We start from the raw sequence: 17,104 nt of genomic DNA, 5'->3' as shown, positions 1-17,104 counted from the left end.
AGAGGGCAGATTCTTCTGGAACATGATCCTTTTTGGATGTGTCTTTTATTTACTTATCTAACTGACAAAGAGAAAGGTCCAGAGTTGAGCTTTCTGTCTTCTGAAGGAAAGCTGCTTTTTTTTTTTTTTTTTTTTTTTTTTTTTTTTTTTTTTTTTTTTTAAGGCCACATGGCACATGGCAGTCCTTTTATTGTAACACGTTCTTATACTCCAGGAGCTTTTGCTGTATTTTCCCCTGCCCACACCTTCCTTTCCTCTTGTGTGCAGGTGGCTTTGGGGTTGCTGTGACCACTGAAGCTCTGCTTTCAGGGTTGGTGTAGTAATCACAGAATCAATTAGGCTGGAGTATACCTGCGAGAGCAGGGACTCCAGTCTGTGACCCAAGAGCACCTTGGCAGCTGGACCAGGGCACGAAGTGGGGCTCCAGAGGGGATGGCAGTGCTGGTGTCAGGGAATGTTCAGGCTGGGTGTTACAACAAGGTTTTTCCCACAGAGGGTGTTTGGGCACTGGAACAGGCTCCCCAGGGAAGTGGTCACAGTGCCAGGCTTTACAGAATTCAAGAAGTGTTTGGACAATGCTCTCAGGCTCACGGTGTGACTCTTGGGCTGTCCTGTGCGGGATCAGGTGTTGAGCTCCATCATCCTTGTGCGTCCCGTCCAGCTCAGGTTATTGTATGAAGTGCCACGTCCAGCCTTCCTTAAACACCTCCGGGATGGTGACTCCACCCCCTTTCTGAGCACTGCAAGGCGTAATTACCTTTTCCGTGCAGAAATTCCCCGCGATGTCCAGCCCGCCGTTCCCTGGCGCAGCCTCAGCTCTGTGCCCTGTCCCGGCGCTGTCGCCGGGGGGCAGCGCTGCGCCCTCACCCAAGATGGCGCCGCCCGCCTCAGCCCCGCGCGCTGCGCCTGCGCGCGGCGGAGGCCCCGCCCCCGCTCAGTGATGGCGGCGGCGCTGTGGGGCCGCGCGGCCCGGCCATGGCGGCGGCTGCTGCCCGCGGCCCGCAGGGCCAGCGGGGCCGCGCCGGGAGCCGCCGGGACTCCCCCGCAGCGATCGGAGCAGCGCCCGGGCAGCGGCACCTCGGGCTCCGGTCCCCAGCAGGTGAGGGCGCGAGGGGATCGAGCCGGGGCAGCGTCCTCGGCCCTAAGGCGGCCATATGGGCAGTGCTGTGTCCGGTCCTGGTCTCGGCAGCACAAAAGAGAGGAGGAGCTGCTGCAGAGGGACCTGCGGAAGGCTAGAAAGATGAGGACGGGTCTGGAACATCTCTCTCGCAAGGGGAAGCTGCGGGAGCTGGGCCTGTTCAGTCTGGAGAAGACAAGACTGAGAGGGGATCTCATCGATGCATGTAAATACCACAAAGGCAGGTGCCAGCAGGATGGTGCCAGGGTGTTCTCAGTGGTGCCTAGCGACACCGCTAGGATAGGGAGCAGTGGCCAGAAACGAAAGTACAAGGAGTTTCACCTCAACGCGAGGAAGAACTTTTGCACTGAGGGTGGCAGAGCACTGGAACAGGCTGCCCGGGGAGGCTGTGGAGTCTCCCTCTCCGGAGGCATTCCAAACCCAGAAAGCCACACATTCCAGTGTCACCTGCTCCAGGTGACCCTGCCTTGGCAGGAGGGTTGGCATGCATGATGTCCAGAGGTCCTTTCCAACCCTGACAACTCTGATTCTCTCTTCTCACCACTTCACTCTTCATAATAAGTAGCCTGCAGAAACGTGGACAGCTCATATTTCTTTTTAAGATGCTCCTACAAAAATGTAATGTAGGAAGCACGCAAGCAGTTTTGGTTGTGTAGAATGCAAGGTACTGCTGCAAGGGCAAAGCTGTGTTCTTACTTTTTACAAGCTGGTTGGGAGGATGTGAATGATTTTATTGGATCAGATCAAAGGCCTGTTAAAAGTCTCTGTATTCCAGAGACTTTTAGTGGAAATATAAAGGCTTTTATGAATGAAACACCTGCAGAATTGTATGTGTGTGAAGCCAGCATAAGAAACATCAGGACAAGGGTTGAAAGGATGCTGCATGTTATTGTGAAAAGCCACATTTCTCTGGGAAGCTGTCCTTGGCTGTAAAATTAGGATGGTGTGCTTGGCAATGCATGCACTCTGGTAAGCTGCAGCATGAATGATTCATCAGGAGCAGACCCTGCTCCTGAAGTGCACAAGGCAGGTTACAGGATTGTGTCTCATATCTTATGTGCCATTTGTTTTCCTGTTACTCCACCATGAATCAGTCATGGAGAGAGAGACAATGAGCAGCAGTCTGCTGTTTATTGAGGCTGCAGTAAGTAGAATTCTGGAGCAAAGGACCACCCCATCAACAGCTGTTGACTCCTGAAGGGTGTAAAACATTTTTCCAAAATCTAGTTCATGAATAATGTCAGAGGTGTGGTGAGGCCTTGATAGCTGGCAGCGTTCATCCTTGGTGTTGTACCCAAATGGGTTTTCCCCAGATGCTTGTTGGGAATCCAGGGTATGGGAATGTGAGTAGGTGGAACCTGGGAGAGAGGGAGTGAGACTTAGAGATTTTGTGAATAGCCATCACTTTCTCTAGCAGTGCACTGAGTTTTGTCATACTGATTTTTCCCACAGATTGTGACAGTGCCCAATAGCAGACAGGTAGGGGAACAGAAGACAGCTCTGTGTGTGTACTGACACATTCCAGAATATCTCTTCCAAGCTGAAAACCCCTGACCTCTGTTTATTCCTCAGGTGGAAGTGATTCCATGCTGGTGTTTATCCTTGACAGTCATATTTTTGTAACTTTTTTCAGTTATTTTTGACTACACCTGTATGTGAGATTATTTGAAATGTGCTCGGTAGGGTATGGAGATGAAGGCAGTGGATTATTATGACAGGACTTATTTGGTACCACAGATGTAGAACTGGAAATGCCTGTCACTGAATCCAAGAGCTGATATCCCAAGTTACTGCATAATCTATAACATTCTGTTTTCCATCGAAAATCCACACTAGCAAGGCTGGCTGTGCAAAGATCAGAGGTTTGCCTAACCAGGGGCTCAGGACATGTCCGAGGAGATGTCCACAGAAGAGTTCAGGAACAGAATCACTTGATGTAGCTGAATGCTACTCTGGGGATTTGGGGGTTTAAATTTTTGCCCTTTTTGTTTTTCTGTTGAAGTGAGTAGCTGGAGACATTATTTTCTATCTACATAATCTCTTTCTATCTGTAAATGGATTGTTATCAAGCCTTTAAAGCTTCTTAACTAACTCAAATGTTACATTTTATTCACAACGTGTGAATTGCATAGACAAATACAAATAATGCATTTCTAGAAATCAAACTAGGGTTTTAAAATGAATATCTGGACCACAACTCTGAATTTCTGTACACTTTGCTGAGCTACATTTTCACTTGAAACAGAAGAAGGAAAATAGCTTGCTTTGCAGTGCCTAGTTGTGTTCAAAGCAGAATAATGAGGTGAAGATTACCACGAGTCTACTTTCATGCTCTTCTCAGCCCAGGCAGTGCTCAGTGAGTCTGAGTGTGATTAATGTTTATTCACTGATTGCTCTTTGAGTAGTTTACTGAAGAGGGAGTGGGTTTTGGTGAGAATGAGTTAGCAGTGGAAGGTGGCATGAAACAAGAGGGAAATGAAAGGGATACGACTGCAGTGTAATTTGTTCATTTAGGGTAGCTTTCTTGAAATCCCATTATCACCACTTTAGCTGCTATTTGATTGCTAGAAAATATATTATTTGGTAAATAAACTTCCTATAGATGGGAGCAACCCTGATGCTACTTTGGTAAAACTGGGTAATACTTATGGTAGGATGCACTGGATGCTGATGGTAAAACTCAAATATTTAGAAGACCTTTTGATAAGATCCTTCTAAGAGAAGCACACACTTCCCTTGGGAGAGGCTGTGGTGGCTCTACTTGCAGTCCCTTCCTGTGGTCCCAGCAACTGCAGGAGGATCTGCTCTTTGAAGAAGGAGGAGTGTGGTCTTGCTCATCCCTTACCTGAGCTAAAGTCAGAGGAAAACTTGTGTTCCTTATCTCGTCTGACAAGTGCTGCCTGTCTTTTACTGTGCTTCATCCTGTATGAGCCAGAGCTGGTGTTTGGATTCTTTGTTTTTCTCTTTCTTTTGGACAGAGGCTTGATAACAGTTTCTGTATGGTTTTTCTATGTCATCTGTTCCTTCATTTTTGAAACTAGATCAACTGGCTGATATTTGGGTGGCAGTGGCTTAGTTTGGACGAATATAAATAAACTTGATTAGTGGGCATGTTGACACGTGTTTGTCTTCAGATGATTCAAAAAGCACAGGGTGATATTTTTCCTAGGTACCTCTTTAAGGTTTCTTTGCAGCAATGTGTGCTGCTGCCCTTACCTCAGAACTGCCTGGTGGTGTCTCTGCTGTGTTGGTAATTTTACAGGGGTTCAGATTTGTGTTTTAGCTTTCACCTTGAGTTTACAGTTCTGTTGTTACTGTTTTGTTGATAGTGAAACTTACAGACAAGGCATCTAAATGTTGATTAAAATTGTTGAAAAGGTAGCAACTTGGTAAGCCAAATATCCTGATAAACCCATATGACATTTTCTGCACCAGGCAACTCATTTCTTGCTGCATTTGCCTTTTATATTTAAGTTTTGCATTATAAACAACAAGGAAAAAAAGAAAGGTTTAAAATTCTTTTTTTCCTCTATGGAATTGCTTAATGAAAATTTTTAGAAGGACCAAATGCTTTAAGTGTTACCTTCATTAATGGTTTAAAGCTACTTGCCTAGTGAAACAGGAAACCTTGTCTTTAGGAAGGATGAGATGATTTTTGATACAAGTAGAGAAATGTTTTTTGAGCTGTGCTGTTAGCTCAGTTACCAAAGTCTGAAGAAAACTAACTAATTAAGGATAAATGGACATTTTTTTCTTCACCTGGAACTAAGTAGTCTAAAAATGTTTCAAATGGGAGTGATGAAGTTTGTCAAGTGACCTTTTAGGTAGAAATGGGCTGTTGTTAAGTGAACCTCGCTGCTAATCCGCTCTGTGTGTCGCAGGGTGATGAAGCTGCTCTGCTGGGATTTTCACGTGGGAGTAGCAGGGTACAGCCATCAGGGACCGGTCACAGGAGCAGAAAGTTGTCCTTGCTCAGAAGGAGGGGTCTGCAGCCCCTGGCTCGGCAGGCTGTGGGTGCAGCCGGCAGGGACGGGTGACCATCCCCGGCCGGCACAGCAGAGGGCACTGCTGGTTTCCAGATGCCGCAGCCAAAGCTGCACGTTTGAGGGGTTTCCTATTTAATTCCTTGAATACCGTGTCGGAAGGGAAAGCATCTGTTAAGAAGAAACCTAACTGATTATGTCTAAAGTTCAGATAGAAGGGATTGGATTGGTATTAGTACATTATAATATCTAATTTGTGAAAGAGAGAGATTAGAAATTATTCTTCCAGTCACATGCATGTTTTTAAATTAACTTAGCCACAGGTTCTTTGCTGAAAGGATTAGTAAATTTGAGGAAGGTGTCTGTGTATTTAAATGTCACTCTTTAAAAAAAATAAAATCTCAGTACTCATTAAGAAAGAAAATAAAAAAAAAATCATAGGTCATATAAATAACTGTTTCATCTGTTTATGTTTTAGGGGAGAAATTAAAAACTAAAACACAAAGTGACAATTTAAAAGGAATGTATTACATTTCTGAAAGCTACATGGGTGTCTTTGTAAAGAAAGTGTAGTTGACTTTTTGTGCAGTATCTGGGCATCCTCAGGTTAAAATAGTGTGTGACACTGGATGTTTTGAAATAAAATAGTAAAAAAATATTAAAATTATTTTAATCTAATAATTAATGGGAACTATTTCTCTCAATCTATCTTCCCGCCTAGGTTAACATCTAGAAGATAATTTCCCTGAAGTTGCAGTTATTTGAGAGCAAAAATACTAATTACTATTTAGTGCAATTTTCACTTGTAATTTTCGTAATGTAATACTTCTTAGTATACCCAGAATCTTTGTGTGACTGGAGTGCTTTACTAGTGCTAGTAAATAACATTCTTTGTTTGATTACAAATATGACAGCATTCTATAAAACCTATATGCCAGGCACAGACGTCACTGTTTTGGGTGGATTATCTTCTGGCCAGCATTCAGGTGCTGGAAACTGCGGCTAACTGAGAGAGGGACATGCCAGTTGTGGGGTTTGTGGGATCTGGAAGTTTCTCTTGATTTCCTTTGCCAGATTGTAATTCTGTGTTTGAGAAGCTTGCGTTATGTGTGCTCATGCTATGCTGTGAACTCGTCCTGGTGCTTTCAGGTTTGTGCTAAATAAGGACTATGTCACAGCCTTCTCAGCATCCTCTCAGCTGGATCTGCTTGAAATGCAGGTTTGTATTACAGTAGGAATCAACCTGTTTGTCCTTCTTCTGACCTCTGTGGAGGAGCAGTTCTGTCTTGTGCATGCTCTGGCTGAGGCACCAAAACTTGTCTGTTCTGACTTGGATTTGTCCCAGCTGAAGGCTGGGTCAGTCAGATGACCTGCTTTGCATGTGACAGAAGTGCTTGCACGACAGGATTTTGTCAAACTCGCCCAGAGTGACACTCTGGAAGGAAGCAGACAGGACTTCTGATGTTGGGCAACAGAAGAATGATGCATGCTGCCCTTTGGAGGACTTAATTATAGTACAGTAACACTGTCACTGCTGCCTGTCACAGCCATGTACTCAGGGACACAAATCCATGTGGGAAGGCCCTTAGTCCTTGGCTGACTTGAGGAAGATGAAGATCACAGCTCTGGAGGAGTTCTCTCTGGAGCTTGCTCCCTCAGATAGCTCTGGGCTGGCGAGTTGGTTGCTTTGGCATTGCTGGGGGTCCATGCGTGGTAGGTGATATACCCTTGATGACTGGCTTTCATAGTGAAATCCCCAAAATTAAACTGTCTTGGGACTGCCAGTGTCATGGAGAAAAGGAAGTGCATGGCAGCTGCCTGGGCTTGATTGACTGCGAGTGAGATATCTGGAAGAAGGTGCATGCAACCATAATGTGACAGTTAAATAGGAATTGAAATCCTTCCTAGTGGTTACTATTATCAACAGGATATTTGCATCCCCTGCTGCTGTGGGAGAGCCCAGTTATTCTGCTATTATGACTATTGAAACAGCATACTGTCCCCCAGGAACCTGGAAAAAAAAGAAGTGCCTGGAAGAGCAGGGTAGTGATAAATGGAGAAAGGCAGATACTGGGCTCAAAACACCATGGGCTGTTCTCAGGACTGTGTGTGCTCATCTGGTTAGATTTTCTTTTTGGCATAATCCATTGCAGTAGGTTCACCCACTTTCTGTGATTTAGATGCTAATGTTCTATTTGTTTGCTATAAAGTTACCCTTGAAAGAAATATATGGATAAATACTTCATGTTTTAAATTCTATATAGAAGTTATTTAATTTCAAGAAAAAACAAGCTGCTTTATTGTGACTAAATTCTGTGCTATTTTGTGTTGTGAAATAAAATCTTAGCTCAGCGTTGTTTAGTAAATGATCCACCTGGCTAGTCAACAGCATATTTTCAAAGCAGCATTTGAAATTCTTTATGAAAGTCTTGTTTTGCAGTTTCTTTGCTCTGTATCCAGTCAAAATGTGAAGATAAATGGAAAACCTTCCTTTTACTACAAACACAAAGAAGCTGGTATTGAGTCAACCAGTGCAGCAGATTGTACATTTATAAGACATGTTGGGTAAGCCTTGGTGGTTTGGGTAGCATTATAGTGTGTTAGCAATATGACTTTCTGGTTTTAAATGGGCAGCTGATTGATGAAAAAGTTTCAAAAAAGGATCTAGAAGTAGCAGATGATTAATTTTTGTGATACAGCTGGGCTGACCTTCCCCTCCCCAGATGTCCTCTAATGTTTTGTGCTATTCCTCCTAAGCACATGCTCAGTTACATAAAGTGAAAGGAAAAAAAGAGTATGTTTTTAAATTTTAGTAATGTATGTCACTGTTTATAATACCAAAACACCCAGACCCAAACACAATAGTGTAAACCTTTGACTTTTCTGATAATGAGCAGGGATAGCCATAATTGACTAAAAAAAATCACCTTAATTTGCATTTACTGTGGTAGCACAATATTTGTTGTAGGATATATGAGATGAGTCTGTTAATTGAAAAAATTGACATTTGTTTTGTGAACAGTACTGCTATACTCGACTTTGTAGCATGTAGTAAGGCACTGGTAAGTTAAATACATTTAGAAAGTATTCTGAATAATTATGTCCTTTCATGAGTTGAAGGACAGTTTGTATACTGCATCTCGATGATAAGGTTAAGAAAAACCCATCTTCAAATAGAGAAAAATCTGCAAATAGCTTTAACTATGGAGATTTGTAGACAACAAAGAAGTTTTGATACTGAAAGTACAGTTCAGGAAAACCTGTTGAATATTAGGCACAGCACCCAAATCCTACTCCTGTGATCTTGTCTTTTTCTTTTGAGATCTGCATGATCCTCCTTGAAAAATGTAATCATGAGAGGCAAAGGTAGTTTTCACCATGGTATTTTACTGGTTTAGTACTACATGTATTTGGTTAATTGTTACTTGCATGTCTTTTAAAAATGTGCTTAGTTCACAGTATTATGTTGTTCATTATTATGAGGGCAATATATATACAAATGTATACATTCAGGCATATCATGTGTTCTCCGCACAGGTGAGATATTTTTAATTAGAAGTTGTTCTGCACACAAAAATTAAACTAGGTTTGGAATATGCTGTATTCATCAGTCAGCACTGCAGTGAGTACCAGAATATGGAGCTTGACGGAAGGTTGTTAATGAAGATAAATTTATATCTTGAGATATAAATTTATATCTTGTATGATGAGACTTTTGTTGTTTTTAAAATTGAACTGTAATCCTGCAATCAAAATATGATTTTAAACACTTCAAAAAAATATATAATTTCATTATGGAAAGTTGGCTTAACATTTGTGTCTGTAGCCAGGCAAAATCTTCCAGTGGTCTTTGCCAAGTATGACAACCCTTATAACTTCCTATATAACTGTGTTTGCTTCCCTTTGGACAATGCTACTAAATATGAATAATCCTGTTCTTGGTAAAACTGGAGTTTAGTACTCTCCATATTTTTTCTTTTTAGAATAAGAAAGGTTGTTAGACAGGAACTATAACTTGGACAAAATGAAGATATTCTTCCGTGAAAATAATTTATTCCTGCATTACATGAATTTCAAAATAACCCTGTAGATATTTTTGTGCAGTAGCCTCTTTCTTAATTAGTTACAGTTCTTGCTAGGTGGAAGTCGGTGAAGCAGTACAGTTCTTACATTTTTTTCTTTAAGAGTTGTGTGCCAGAAGGTTTTATGGCGTGCATGATGTTTGTGTTGTTGAAAGTATAACATGTACTTATGTTACTGAATCTTAGACTATTGATTTTTAGGCTGGAGACGATCACTGGGGCCATGTAGGCTGACTTTGACTGACATAAGGCAGTGAATTTCAGCCAGAGACTTTTGCATTTACCCTAGCAAGCATGTCTTTCAGGTAAATTTGTGGATTTGAAAATTGGTAAATACCCTTTGCTCTTGTGAGACCCCACCTGGAGTACTCCATCCAGTTATGGGGTCCCCAGTATTTGAAAGATGGAGTGAATCCAGGGGAGGCCACAAAAATGATAGCAGGGCTGGAGCACTGCTGCTATGAAGAAAACAGGCTGAGGGAGTTGGGGTTGTTCAGCCTGCAGAAGAGAAGGCTCTGGGAAGACCTTTCTGTGCACTTTCAACATAAAGTAAAAAGTCCCTCTCAGCCTTTATTAGTAGGGCCTGTAGTGGTGGGGGCAATGGTTTTAAACTGGAAGAGGGTGGCTCTACGTTGGACAAAAGGAAGAACGGTGGGGGTGGTGGAGCACTGGAATAGGAAGCTGTGGATTTCCCATCCCTGGAAGTGTTCAAGGCCAGATTGGATGGGCCTCTGGGCAGCTGGATCCAGTGGCAGATGTCGCTGCTCATGGCAGAGGCCATTAGGACTAGGTGGCCTTTAAGGTCCCTTCCAGCCCAAACCATTCTGTGGAAAAATATCAGTCGTAATATGTGTGTGTAAGAAAGCAACATCCATCCAAGTTTCTATTCCAGTGTTACCTTTGGTGTTTTCAGCCTTTGAGGGCAGTTGGATATCCAGTTGATGTAACTATCTAAATGGGATTTCCTAGAGGCTTTTTATTAGTGTTATTTTAGTTTTTTTAGGTCTAAATTGATAACTAAGTAGGATATTCTTCATATTCCAGTGCTTATAGCTTGGATGATTTCAAATGGAGTGGTAAGAGCAGCTCTAAGTTTGCAACTAAGATTTAAAATACTGTCAGATTGTTTTGTCCAAGTTGCAAAGAAGGCTTATGGAGTATTTCATGCTGTCTGAGATATTCACAGGGGAGAGGGTGCTTTCCTCCAGAGAGTTCAGTTCAGTATGCTCACAGGTATGCTGGGACTTTGTGACTTCCAGCACGTGTGCAGCAGGCACTACAAGATTTTACCTTCATGCCAGCAATGAGGGTGGAATTCTGTGCTCCTTAAAGCCTAATTCTGAAGTATGAACCAAAACAAGGACTCAGGGCTTTCATGAGGGGGATTTTACAAAATACTATTAGGCTTTGACAATAAAATCTAAAATCCACTAAAAATCTTAATATCAGGAGGGAAGTTGAAGTAATGCTTTGCCAAAACACTTAGTTACTGCTCCTCATCAAGGGATGGTTCAATGCCTCATTTCAGCTTCTTCCAACCTTTTTAGCTGACAACTTTTGTGTGGTTTGCATTTTAGAATAAAACCATATTTCTTCACTGTGCTGAGGAGAGTGTATGGATGTTCCACTTTTGATTGAAACAGCAGAAGTTTGCTTTGCTTACTGGTCATTCTTTAGGGGTACTTGCAGTTTTAAAATTATAGTATGAAATAACTCTGGACAATTAAAACCTGAAGTATGCAAAGTTTTTGACAGTTAATAAAAATTTAATAAAGAATGAATACATAGCAGTCAATTTACCTCATCCTCTTATAGGCAAAACAGAGCTGTTTCCCTTGCTTTTTCTCATCATAAAATCAGAAAGATTTTTTTTCCCTCCAAATGCTACGGGTTTGGAGGAGAATCTGGTGCTTACCATGTTCTTCTTGAATATCATTTCTGTAGTACCACATTGTATCAAAAAGTGGTTCTGTTTTCTTCTCCCCTCTCCTACTTTTTTCAAAACTTTACTTTAAAAAGTTGAGTACAAATACCATCTGTGTTTATTTGCAAACTATAGAATTAAGAGTTTTCTACCACTGTTGGTGCAATTCAAATCATTACTCAAACTGAGAAGAAATGAAGGAATATGGTGTCTGCTGGAACTCTTAGTTACACTGTTATTTCTTCTACTGGCCTGTAGATATTATAATAATAATAATTAATTAATTATAAATAATTAATATTAGACTAGATCCTTATAACTAAAATAATTCCCTTATAGAATTCATAACATGCTAGCTGGTGTGGAAGTGTTGTCTTCATGGAAATTTAGCCTTGAATAACTGTTGCATAGGACATGATTAATATGAAGCTTTTTATAAATATCGTGTATATATACATATATATATATGTGTGTGTGTGTGTGTGTATCTTGTAAATATCTAGCAGGGAAACTTCCAGTTTTTTCCTCGACTGCTTTCAAAGCTCTTCTTCGTGACTTTGCAGTCATTAAACTTAGATTTTTCCCTAAATGACTGCTTTGAATAACAAATCCTTGTTTTATGCTTTCTGTTTGGACTCTTTACTTCAGTAGTTTTATTAAATCTTGCTTTTGTTTAAGCTTCATTCAGTATTTAGTCTTCAAAACCTTTTGTTAACAAGAAGTTTAAATCAGTTCTTCACTTTAATCTTTATTCCACAGAATAAAGTGGAAAAGTCTCTTGTTTAAAGGAAACTGAAGAGGTCTTCCCTGTCTTTGTGGTTGCCCACTTTGGGTTGTAAATTGAATCTGTGGGGAAACAGCATAAACTTCAGTTTTTTGATTTTTTTTTTCATTGGAACAAAACCTCAGGCCACTCACTGGGGAGGAAAAAGCTGTGTTCTTGGGAGGATAAATGTAAAACAGAGAGTAGACTTTAAAGAATAGACTCTGTCTTCATGCTGTCTTTGGTTATACTTGTGCCTGTGCTGTATGTGGCAAGATGTGCTGTTATTTATGAATATTAGTAGGTGAATTTTATGGCTTTTATATTTAGTTATGTTATGCTAGGTAAATTCTGTGTCCTTGTTTATTCTTGTATAGCTCTGCCTAATCTGATCTTCCTATTTTCTACTCTGTTCATGGTTTCACCTGTCTGTTTTATCCATAAATATGCGGAGTTTTTTAAGTAATAGTATCTTAAAATTTTCATTGGTACATATTGCAGAATTAAACATTTGGCTTCAAAAAAATTTTAAAATAGCCTTATACATTTTTGAAGCACTGGCATCATGCTGCTGTTTATTTTCTGTGTTGTCTATGTGTATGAGTGGCATAGATTACCGAGCAATTTACAGATTGTCTTCCTTAATACTGCACAAGATGAATGTCTTTGGCAAATAAGAGAATAACAAGTAATTTGATACTTTTTTTCCAATGGTTTTCAAATACTAGAATAGAGATGGAGAAGAGATGGTTCCTGTCTTTGCATTACTGTTCACATTCAAGTCCAAAAGATGCTCTTGAGTTATATTTCATCTTAGACTTCTGATTTCATAGAATCATAGGATGACCTGAGTTGGAAGGAACCTTAAGGATCATCTAGTTCCAACCCTCCTTCCATGGGCAGGGACACCTTCCACTGTACCAGGTATCTCAGAGCCCTGTCCAAGCTGGCCTTAAGCACTTCCAGGGATGGGGAATTCACAGCTTCTCCATTCTTCCATGGCACTACAGAATACAAACAAGTCATGTAATGTACAAGTATTGGTTAGATTTTATTCCTCTTTATTGTTTACTGTTTGCTGTTATATCTGTTGAATAATAAACAAGTAGGTGAACCCCTGAAGAACTATAGTTTGTGTTGTGTGGAAAAGTAATGGTAGGCACAAATCTTCTCCAAAGGAGTAGGTTGTATAATACTGTAGTTAGTTCTGTATACTGACGTGTCACTAATGGTTTTCTGGATCTCAGGATGTATCTAAGCTGTGGGACATGGTTTAAAAAACCAAGGAAGGAAAAAAACCCAGTTATGTGTCACCTTGTCCCTTGGGTAGAAGTACAGTTGGTAGAGACCCAAGGTGGGCAGTGCAGGATGTTTTGCTCAGTGCAGAATTACTTCAGAAGAGACAAAATGTCTGTGACTACTTGAGGTGTGGAGGTTTAGTGGAAATGCTGTCTTGATAGATAATGGCTGTACAGTAAAATGAGCCTGAATAGTCAAAGCTTAGTTGGTTTTTAAGAAATGTAGCTCAGGCATGTACTAGATGTTGGCTGTATTTTTTGACTAAGTAAGTAATAAATGTTAATATCCATTCTAACACTTTAAAAATATTTTTCCCTAAACTTTTTTTCCCTACTAATATGGGAAGCAGAGTTTTTTCTTTGGAAAAGCTCCAAGAATCACTGTTTACTGCTAGGCACAAAGTTGTGAACATGAACAAAGTTGAAGGTGGAGAAGCTACATGAACTTACTTGGTCAAGGGGAGACTGAGAGCTGTTCATCCCTGAAATGAGTTAAAGGCATGATGCCTAAAGTTTGAGTGGTTATATTCTGGGAGGAGAATAAGATACATGGAGCTTCTCAAGAAGGACTCAACCAGCATTAGAACAAATAGTTTAATATATAAAAAGAAGTCAGCACCTAGAGAAGACACTTTGAGATGCAATTGCTTGTATGCTTATATGTTAAAATTTCAGTCACTGTAGTCATGCCAGTTCACTTCCTGCTTCTCATGAGTGTTTGTTTCTTGGGATAACATCAGTATCAGGGAAACTGTGTTGGTGAAAACAAAGCTTGATGGTTATTCTTTGATAAATTCAGGAGAGTTCTCAAGTCAATGCTTCTTGGGCTTCTTCTGGATGGAAGGCTGCTAACTGTTGGATGTCAGATTTTGTGGTGTAGTGTCTGAGCTGGTCCTGCTGTCTTTAAGGTGATATTCTTCTGCATGATGGAGTTCTGACTTAAATACAGATTGTTGCTTTCAAGTAAAAAGTAGTAAAAGAAGAAATTTAGTAAGTAAACTGCATGAATCTCTATGACCTGTTACCCTAGTAATGCCTTCAATGCTTAACAAAATTCTGGGATTTAGGTTTCTATCTAAGCAACAGTGCACACCTCCAATAATTATAAGGTATGGAAAATTAAAGTTTGCTGGGCTAGTAGATAGTAGAAATTTTTACATTGCTTGTTGAAATAAGTGCATTATCAATATATACTTGTTTTGTGGGGAGCTTAATATGTTGAGTTTTGTTTTAATATTCTTTATAGCAGATTCCAGTCATCTTTCCTAAGTAAAATAGTCCGTGTTGAAAATTAACTCAGGAGATTATCTGTTCACAGCCCTTGTTCCAAGCTGGATATACTTAGCTGAGGTTGCTCAAGGCCTTTTCCAGTCCCATTTTGGATATCTAAGCTATTGGGGCCCTTGGCTATTGAGGATTCACATTAACTTATTACTGCATGTTGGTTTTTCCATTTTGTTGTTTCGTGTAATTAAGTTTGGACAGAAAGGTCCATCTAGCTAGGGAGGACAGTGCTGAGGAAAACCAATTTGATAGTTACAGAGGGTTGTGTTCTTTGCATGCTGCTAGATGTTAATATGTCATTCACCCCTTAATTGTAGCAATCAGATTGCCAATCTCCCATCTCTCCTCATCTGTATCTCTCACATTCCAGTGTGCATTCTACTTGCCTTTGCAAGCAGACATAAAGCATGTAGCCTGTGTTTTCAGATATTTTGCTCAGTGGGTGGGATAGGGCCACCCTGCTTGTACAGTCATAGGCTTTGCTCCACAAATAGTATGTTGCATTCCTCCATTGCAGTTACTTCTTTTGTTTGGATCCTACTGGGGTTTAAGTCTATGACTTTTCCCACTCTGTGGTTAATATGTATCATCTTGGAGAGTTCTGTTTCTGAAAGAGCTGCTGCTTTTTTGTTGAACTGTGCACATTGAAAGTGGTTGGTATCCAAATATGTACAAAAAATACTTTAAAATCCAGAAATTAGAAGGAAAATTAAACAAATTTGGCATTTAAGGAGGAGGAGGGTGAAAAAAAGCCTTTATACTTCAGGTAGTTGAAAAAAATGTACTATTTGTGCTTCTAAATTTTGTAATAATCTCCAGTTTTTTGTGACTTGACATGTTATCAGTGCATCATCTATCAGAGCTGCATGGCCAGCACTCCTTGAGAATCAGAAAAGTAAAGTGCTTAATAAAGAGTGTTGCCCTGTTACTGTACAGTCATACTGCTTCTCTGTAATGCTACTGTGGAGAATCCAGTTAAGGAGATTTAGAAGTTGTAGAGGAAAGCACTCAAAATGTCATTAAATCTCTTTAAATGCTTGAGATAAATTACTCTTTAATGAGATCTGCTGTAGGTAATGCAGAAAATGGGAGAAAATACTGCATTTTATCTCACTGTATTTCTAGAATGTCCACAAAAGAGTCCTTGATGGCAGTAACCAATGGCATCTCTTCAGGATTATTTTATACATAAATCAGCTATTTGTGCTTTTGAAAAGTTCCTCTCCAGGTTGCAGAATAGAGAAGGCTGCAGACTCGTAGGCCCGTGATAGAATTCTAACAGATTCCTGGTGGCTTCTCGGAAAACTGTCCACAGTGAAGAAAAGCAAAAAATTTCTCTGTACATTATCATCTGTATTTTACTTTTAATCTGTTTCTAGTAAGCAATGAGCACATCTATCACTGTGTAAAGATAGCATTTATTTGTCTGTTGTGTACAGAGATTATTTCACAGGCAAGTTTGCACATGGGAGAATTTTTTATCTGTATTTTTTCTTGCTGGGAAAAAAAAGGAGATGTTATTAAGTAGAATAGACCGTTTTTAGGTGATCAAAACAGGAAATCCATAAGATATTAGTGTACTCATCTTCATGAAGTGCTGTGAGATTTTTTTAGTGTAGAGAGCCCTGTCGAGTGTGCCATTGTATGAAGGCAGCATGGATGAGGTGAGTGCCATTTAGTGAGTGTAATTGCTCATCTACTGTGAATTGTATTGAGTGCTTAGCAAAAAATCTCAGTGTTGCTCAGTCTGTTCAGATGTCATTGCTAATGACATCTATGTAAATAATACAGGAAAATCTCCTTCAGACCAAACTTAGAAGTTCTCTTGATCCTCTCTGCTAGCTCAGGCTTTGTTCAAATTATCTACATGCAAGAAAAGGCAGTTCATTTGGTGGTGTGGATCATCTGATTTAAATATGTCCTCTTACTGCAAAATGTTTCCAGCATTTTGCATCTTTTTCTTGGTGCACTTACAAATGCATCCCCTCTAATTCATTGTCATCTACTTGAATTTAGAATGCATAGTAAAATTCAAACAATGCTGTGTTTGGAACCCTATATGATAGTAGCTTTCCTGGGTAAGATCCTGCTGCTCTGTTTGTGGGTTACCATGGCCAGATGCTTTCTTTTTGTGGTTTGTGTGCACGTATGCACATGTTGCACATTTTTCAGCCCTTGTCCTTGGGATGCTGCATTTAACAGTTCCTGTTTCTGAGGCAGCAAATGTACCAGGTGTCAGATCTCTAGCTTGTAATTCCCGAGGCTTTGTCCCGTCAGAACAATCTGTGCTGTTTATGTCTTCCAGCAGAGCTGGAATTCAAAACTGTCTCTTGTTTTGACTTCTCTAAGAATAAAAGTTTCCAAAAGTACAAGTGGAAAATGATGGTATTATTCTCTGTTCATATAAAATGTAGATGAAATTTCAGCATCCACTTGAAACAGTCAATGGGAAAGTGTGTTGTTGAAGCCAGCAGAGCTCTGAACCATTAATTGCTTGATTATTCAGTTTAGTTCTTCTGCTGGTTCCAAAAGAGTTTGAAATCTTGCACAAAATAATTATTATGAAGTAATTATACCAAATGTGAGGAAAATTAATAGGTTCTCATTTTTAAATCTATTTAGCTATCTATAA

The 17,104-nt window shown here is 40.2% G+C and overlaps 1 long non-coding RNA gene across 1 annotated transcript; it reads left to right on the top strand.

Moving 5' to 3' along the window:
• Positions 1-1,812: 1,812 nt before the first annotated feature.
• LOC135281340 (uncharacterized) lies at positions 1,813-15,400 on the top strand. The gene is made up of 2 exons (XR_010348008.1): positions 1,813-7,686; positions 9,405-15,400. It is a non-coding gene; the product is annotated as an uncharacterized LOC135281340 (long non-coding RNA).
• Positions 15,401-17,104: the final 1,704 nt, after the last annotated feature.

This window comes from Passer domesticus, chromosome 1 (assembly GCF_036417665.1).
Source record: "Passer domesticus isolate bPasDom1 chromosome 1, bPasDom1.hap1, whole genome shotgun sequence".
Taxonomy (NCBI): domain Eukaryota; kingdom Metazoa; phylum Chordata; class Aves; order Passeriformes; family Passeridae; genus Passer; species Passer domesticus.
The sequence above is the reverse complement of the archived record's forward strand: the minus strand, read 5'-3'. Positions and strand labels throughout refer to the sequence as shown.